This window comes from Sabethes cyaneus, chromosome 1, assembly GCF_943734655.1.
Source record: "Sabethes cyaneus chromosome 1, idSabCyanKW18_F2, whole genome shotgun sequence".
In the NCBI taxonomy this organism is placed as follows: domain Eukaryota; kingdom Metazoa; phylum Arthropoda; class Insecta; order Diptera; family Culicidae; genus Sabethes; species Sabethes cyaneus.
Genome location: NC_071353.1, coordinates 131,497,443 through 131,505,376, shown reverse-complemented (window position 1 = coordinate 131,505,376; position 7,934 = coordinate 131,497,443).

The window sequence follows — 7,934 nt, the reverse complement described above, 5'->3', positions numbered from 1 at the left end:
TTGTACTTTGTGCCTAACCATGCTAAAAAACTCCTTACTTTCTTTGTACATTTCCCACTCTCCCAGGACTACCGGCACTTTGGGAGGAAGATGTGCCTTTGTACTTCATCGTTATCTATCGAAACGTGTACCAAACCAACACCACTTCCATCCTTTCACGGCAGCACTTAACATCCATTCTTCCAGATATCCCGGAACCTACATTCTATGCAGCGACTCAGTAATGGCAAGCCCTCCCGGCCCAAACCAGCAAGCACTGTTGAAGGCGTTTCTATGTCGATCATTACAACGGCACAAAAACGATCGGCTCTTCGCTTCTGTTTGGACGACTTCGCGGCTCACTCGACTACTGTTCGGATAACATCTACAGTAGACTTCTCTCTTCGGACTCCGAGCCGCATGTTCAACAACAGACCGTCAGGGATGGTCCGATCACTTTGACTCAATTGATTCATTTGACAGTATCACCTCAGCCGAGCAAAATTTGACAAAGTCATATATGGGACATTTGTAGAACTAGTTATTATCTACAATTTTGCTGAAGATAGTTTTGCTGTACCTTTTGTAGTTACGGAGCTACAATGCTAAATGTAACTAAATGAACGTTCACTTAGTTAATAATGAGATACTAGCATTGTAGCTCCTTAACTACAAAAGATGTAGCAATACTTTGTTCAGCAAAATTGTAGATAATAACTAGTTCTACAAATCTTTTATACATAACTTTGTCAAATTTTACTCCGCTGAGACGGTACTGTCAAATGAATCAAAATAGAGGCAAGGTGATCGGACCATCCCTGCAGATCGTGTTCACTTTCCGTGTACTTCGTCGGCCTGTTTAGGATAATCCTCTCCAGGAGTTTTCCGCAAGTATCCAGCAGGCATATCGACCTATACGACGCGGGATCCCCCGCAGGTTTTCCTGGCTTCGGTACTAGCACTGTCTTGAACATGTCCGGAAATGCTTGTATTGCAGCCTTCAGGGTCACGTTAGGGATTCCATCCGGACCTGGCGCCTTCTTGGCTTTTAGCTGTCTAGCCACTGCTACTAGCTCATCGTTAAAGGCTTGCAGACCGTCGGCATTGTCCCTTTCTTCTACACTGTACGGTGTTGGGGGCCGCATCGTAGGCTCGTATGTCCCTCCACGATAGCCCTCAGCTTATCCGGGCACATCACCCTGGTTGTCTGCAGTCCTTTGGCTTTAGCTAGCACAATACGATACGCGTCACCCCAGGGGTGTCGCATTAGTCTACGGTCCCACTCCACAACTCAAGCGTTGAAGTCTCGTCCAATGATGGTTGGCCTTCGCCCGATGAGTTTGTCGGTCAGCGCTTTCAGCATCAGGTTGAACTAGTCCATGGTCCATCTTAGGGGCGCATTACAGCTGCACAGGAAGATCCCGTTGACAATCGCAAAATCAGCTGCAGCCATTGCTGCTCGATCAGCTACCCAGTTACCATTACCAAATGGAAATCGATTCGGCTCTACAATTATTACAACAACGCACAACAATTCCGCAGTCGACTACGGCAACAGTTGTTGTGCTATGTTGCAATGATTTAGATTGATCTGGGTCACCTCCATCACTGCTGGCCCGCCTTCGCCTATTGGTATGCTGGACATCTTCTTTTTTGCACAGCATGTATTACCTCGGTGGTTTTGTGCAGTCGCTGGCATAGTGACCGTTTTCGCCGCATTATCGGCATGATTTGGATCCATCCGGGCCTTCGCAGTTTTGCGCCTGGTGCGTGAAGCCTCAGCATTTGAATCGTCTCTATTTGCTTGGCCACGCGATTGATGGCTTTTAGCGCACACACTGCCCTTATTAGTAGTTTGGGCGCTGCTAACGCTTAGATACCAATTGCCGCCGTCTGCGTTCCACCTTAAGCCTTCTTCAGCCGGATTGCCATCGGCACGTCGCTCAATTCACATTGTTCTATCAACGCGCTTCTCTGTGATGATCTCCTCCAGATCTCTGAGATTCGATCACGATTTCTTGGGAGGGCGATTTCATGCTTGCATCGTTTCCCAGTGCCTTGGCAACTAGCTCCTTAAATGCTGCGCTCTTGACCGACGAGTCCTTTTGTAGCTCAAGCAGCAACTCTCCTTTTTGAGTCCATCTTGTTTTCACCGAGTTCCTTCAACTCCGAGGCTTCTCGGACTTTTCGAAGGATCGCTGCGTAGGAAACGTTGGCGTTCGGTTCGACAACGCCTTTACTTTTCTTCCGCCGAGGTTTTGGCTTCTTCTGCTCTACGTTCTAGCTGCTTCCGTTTTGTTTCTTCTTGTTCTTCCGGTTGTCAACAATATGCCATCCGCTACCTTCTCCCTGATCCGGAATGTCTCCCTTCTCATTCTTTGCCTTTCTTTTATTTTCTTCTTCTCCAGGCGTTTCCCTCTCCCTTTTATCAGTACGCGGCTTTGGAGGCCTTTTCAGCCTGTCCGATATTGCGGCAGTCATTTTCCTCTTGACTTCACTAAACGCATGGAATTTGGGCATCGAACTTCTTGAATAGCAGTGCTCTTCACTCCGAGTCGTTGTAGCTCTCGAGCAAGCAAGCCAGATTCCAATCTTACTTACTTTACCAGCCGAGAGCCGGGGTGACTCTTGCCGTGTCAAGAATTCCTCTCCATTATACTCGGGCCTGGGCTACTCGCAGCCAATTCGTTGCGCGTCTCGATACACGCAAGTCGGCTTCAACCTAGTCGAATCATCTAGCACGTTGGGCCCCTCTATTCCTGGTACCGGTGGGGTTCTTGAAGGCCACGGATTTCACTGTACAGTCGTCCAGCATTCTTGTGACGTGGTCGGCCCATCGTAGTCTCCCAACTTTCGCCAGATGAACGATGGGAATCTCTGCAAGTAGTGCCTGCAGCTCGCAATTCATACGCCTCCGCCATTCTCCACTTTCCATTTGTACTCCGCCAGAAATAGTGCAACACCTTTAGTTGAAATACGGCAGGTGCACGTATGTCTTCCGTAAGCAAAATAACTGTCTCAAGTCCGTAGAGGACTACCGATCTGATTAGCGTTTTGTACATCATCAGCTTTGTGCGGCAGCGTATGCTTCTAGATCGAAGCGTCTTGCGGAGGGAAAAGAAGGCTCGATTTCTAGCTTGAATGCGTCGTTCGATCTCCTTACTCGTATTATTGCAGGTGGTGACCAGAGATCCCAAATATACGAACTCATCAACCACTTTCAGTTCGTCGCCGTCAATACCCAACAAACATTTTTGTTGTATAGTAGTTTATTCAACCGCTACACGGCTAATAACATTGGAATAATCGCTTGATAAACTATTGTACAACAAAAATGTTTGTTGGGTAGCCACTGTCCGTGGGAGCAAGACGGCGCTGAAAATCGTTCCTCTCGTTTCGATGCCCGCTCGCCGAATCACACCTTCAATAGCGATATTGAATAATATTCAGTACAGTCCATCCCCTTGCCGAAACCCCCTGCGCGATTCGAAAGGACTCTACAGTGTCTCCGAAATACGCACGTAGCACATCACTCGTTCCAGAGTACTCGTGCATTATCTGCCATAGCTGTTCGCGTTCAACTGTATCGCTTTTTTTTGTTAGATTATAATCCCTTTTACAGCTTATGGCATTCGTGACTTCTGCGGGGTTGGGATTTGAACCCGGGTCCTCGGTGTGCGAGGCGTGAATGCTAACTACTACGCCGGGATTGACCCCAACTGTATCGTATGCTGCTCTGAAATCCTCGAAAATATGATGCGTGGGCACGTGGGATTGGGGATAGACGACGCAACAAAATCTGGGAGAACACCAAGTAGGCAGCGTTGACCAACGTGATGCCGCGGTAATTACAGCAATTTAGCCGGTCGCCCTTTTTGTAGATGGGATAGAATACATCTTTCATCCGCTCCGCTCCTCCGGTAGCTGCTCCTCCTCCCAAATCCTAGAAATTATCCAATGAAATGCCGTTGCTAGCAGTTCTGGGCTATTTTTGTAGAGTTTGCCGAAAGTCTGTCCTTTCCGGCGGCTGTATTATTCTTAAGTTTTCGATTTTCTCGCCAAATCTCTTTGAGATCGGGAGCCGGCGCGCAGTTGTTGTTTGTAGGTACTCCGAAGTTAACTTCCGTTGCGTCTCCTTCTCCTATATCGCCGTTGAGCTGCTCATCGAAGTACTGCTTCCACCTGTCGACCACCTGGCGCTCGTTTGAAAGATTATTTGACACAGCTGATTTCGTTAGACGGAACCGGACGCCGTCTGGAAATCCACAAACGCTTAGGATCTAACGCAAAGTAAACATTTGATCTATCCTAGAGTGACTCTCTAGGAAACCAGCACCAGAGTAACTATCCAGCTACCCGCGAAGCTATCAATGGGTTCCATCATGTCGATGATAAGTAAATCAGTGTAGATACCGAAGAACAGACCATTAAGCTAGTGAAGAACGCTTGCTATGCTCATGAGCAGGGAGACTTCAAAATCAGAAATTGGATCAACAAGTAAAACAGCGTTATAAAGAATCAGCACCGAGAAAAAGTGACTAGACCTATCTTCAGACCTGGCCACCAGAGAAGGTGTTGTCATAGCTAGGAGCTGCTATGATTCGGTTTTGTTGGGAGGGCGAAGCCAACCAAAGCGAGAACTGCTGATCTTTGATCCGCTAGACCGGATTTTCCAGTTTTCGCTTATCCTGAAGATTTTTCTACAACAAATCCGGTGATCCAGCATACATTGGCCGATGTTTCTACAAAGTGACTTGGACATATTCGTGCTTTCCGATAAACACAGCTGTACAGCGTACCTGACTAACATCCTGCGGGTGCTGTTTTTTCACAGCTGCTTACGTATATTGGAGCGGCCTTGATCGTTGTGGTCGTTGAATGGAGAATTGAAAAGCGATGGAGGATCTTAATCACCCGCCACCCGCCAAGTAACATCAACCGACAACTATCGTCGTACATTGGCGGTAGCTGGGAGCGACTCATCCCCACCGTCAAAATACTCTGACAAGCCCATGCAAAAAAGTACTCCACAACCTGCTAAGTAAAAGTAGAAAACACTGTGAACTCGCGTCCGGTTCCAGGTTCTGAAAAAGCTGGCGGTCGACATAGGCGGAATAGTCGTAATTATCGATAGCAGCACGCCCCGTAAAAAGCGGACGGCAAAAGGAAAAGGTCAGCAACATCAAGGTCCGCTAGGAAGCATAAGTTCGTTCCATAACACTGAGGACACCAAGTGAAGGTTACGAACCTCCAGTATCGAAGATCGCCGTATTAAACAGCATATGCCACGGAAAATACGCCATATCGACATAGCCGTTGCAATTCGATTAGTATTTAGAAACGAGAAACGACGGTTTTAGTGCTAGTCTATTAAATCTCTATATTATTATCAAACGTAGATTTGTGATCTTAGGGTAAGCCTTCCTGGACAGTCAATTATTTTTTACAGTTTGCAGTTTCCCAGTTTTTTCAACGCTCGTTCTTCAGAAAGAACACATTTACTCCCTCATAAAAAGTACAAAATAACTAGTATAAGCTAGCTATACTATAGCTAGTTATAGTTAGCTATAATAAGCTGATATCAAGATGATAAAATTTGTAAACTCAAAACCTGAAAAAAATGAAATTATCGAATACTAATTAATTCAAACTGACTATATATGTGATGTAGATACGTGAATCTCTTTCGCGCTGATCTTAATTTATTGGTTTACTCAGAGTGGCACTATATGAAAGCCAAGGCTTATTCCAAACGGCTCTCAAGCACAAGGCTCAAACAAACATTGACCCGTACCTACCTAGAAACAAATGAACGGCAGCGAAGTTCCTCTTTTTGAAAAGCTTAGAATTGTTGTTTTCAAAACGTTTCAACAACAGTTTTTCGAACTGCATTCATAAGTTTTTTCCGCTTCTACCTACACATGGGCTCAACAGTTTATTTCAGTGCATCCTGACGCTCAAATTTGCCACGAAATGCATTTTCACAACCTTGCACCAGATTACGGCACATTTTACATTTTCTACAGTCAATTCATGGCAAGCGTGGTTAACTGCTGGTTGCAAAACCCGAATTCTCAAGTTCCAGCAATATTCTAAGCGAATAAACTGCTGCTCTCATGTGCTTGTTGAAGCTGCCCATCTGGTGCCCACCTAGCCAGCCACACAAGTGTAACCCGAACACAAGCAATGTGTGGTCCACCGCAACAATTTTCCACCGAACCGAATTCGACCATCATATCGTCCCGATCGGAGATGTCTATCGTCCGCCCGAATTGAAGAGTTTTGACCACCGCAAACGCGTCCTGTGCAGCAGCTTTACAATGATTATGAGAACGATTTGGCGGGTTATGAGGAGCATTATCGTAAAACCCTCCGCCAAAATGATACCCATGCGCGTCAATCTATGCTCTGCGGGCCAGCGAAAGTGCTCGTAAAAAGTAAGGATGGATCCGGCTCACCTTTACATTCACACGCACGCACCCAAACTGTTGATGCTTCACGATTCATCAATACACACTGTGCATACATTGAATGGTTTTCGAAGGAGACGCACCATAGTTTGTGGCAAATTGCAGTAATCAGTATTGACTGCCCACCACCGCCGCGCCGGAGTAACCGCTTGGCAGATTTACTGAAATTGCGGCTGGCTGCCGCTTAGCTACCAAACACCGATGGCTACCCCTTTCCACTCGACTAACCAAGCCGAGTTGCAAATCATAAGGTAGCCATAGCACTAAGCTTTAACATTGCCGAATCGAACAATAATCGTAAAAGCTCACACCTGGCTAATGTTTGAAACTAGAACCACCCTGACCGACCGACCGAGCCGAGCAGAGCGGTTCATTTCACGCAATGTAGAGCGTTTGCTGCTGACTCTTCATTGAACGGCGTTTTTAAACTATTAGTTATCACGGTTCACTCCGGAATCACCGAGGCGGATGGTGAACTACTTTTTTTTGCTGCTATGCAGCAATTTGTTTTATCGATATTTTTGGAATATTACAAACATAATGGAATAACACTGGGCAAATGGGATAGCTTTGACACGGTGCAAGGTAGAAGAGGAATACAATCCCCACTTCGACATCCTGCCCGAGTGCTACCCCGTAGGCAACGAACCAACCGACCGACCGACCGACGGTTCGGGCCAGATAGAGCTTTACCATACCTCCCCCCGCCGCGTAGTGTAGGTACAAATAGGTTTATGGTTAATGTGAGAAAAGAGTGGCTTTTCCGGTACTCCGATCGAACCCGCGCTCAGCGAACACAACAGCTCTCGCCACCATGAATAATCCTGCACTGGAAGCGGGTGTAGCAGAGTGCTATTATTTCCGGTACATGATCTCCGATGGAACAAGCTTTTCCCTATATAATCTATTGTTGTCTAACGGGGTTTGGATGCCGTCGGTTGGACCTGGAAGGGTTCGGGAGGAGAACGGGGGTGGGGGGGGCTGATGTTCATAACGAAATAGCAAATATTTTCTGTACAATACCGCACTCGCTTCGGAAGCTAACTCTGAGTTACTCTGTGGTTACTGGTGCAGCTCAGTGCAGGATTTTAACATGGTTTGTGCACCCCGCAACGGTAATGTATTTCAGCTGGGCTTTTGGGGAAGACTAAACAAATATCGAATTCGATTCTGACCATGAAAGCAGCATTGCATTGGGGTTCGTTTGTGTGATTTTCCACTAATTCCGATAAGCAGCACCACCTGCCAACATATGCATTGGTGCAGCAAGAATGAAGTGATTTTTAAGTGACTTTGCTATTTGGCTGTTTCTGCAATCGATTTAATTCCAAAATTAGTCACAGCTTACAAATACAAATATTAGCAGGGCGATTGTTGAAATAATTGCCAAAGCTGTGTGTAAATCAAAGTGGCGGGCAAATAGTTTTGCTTTAAATAAACTTTGAAAGCATCTGTCACATTATTTGCTGAATTTTATCACATGCA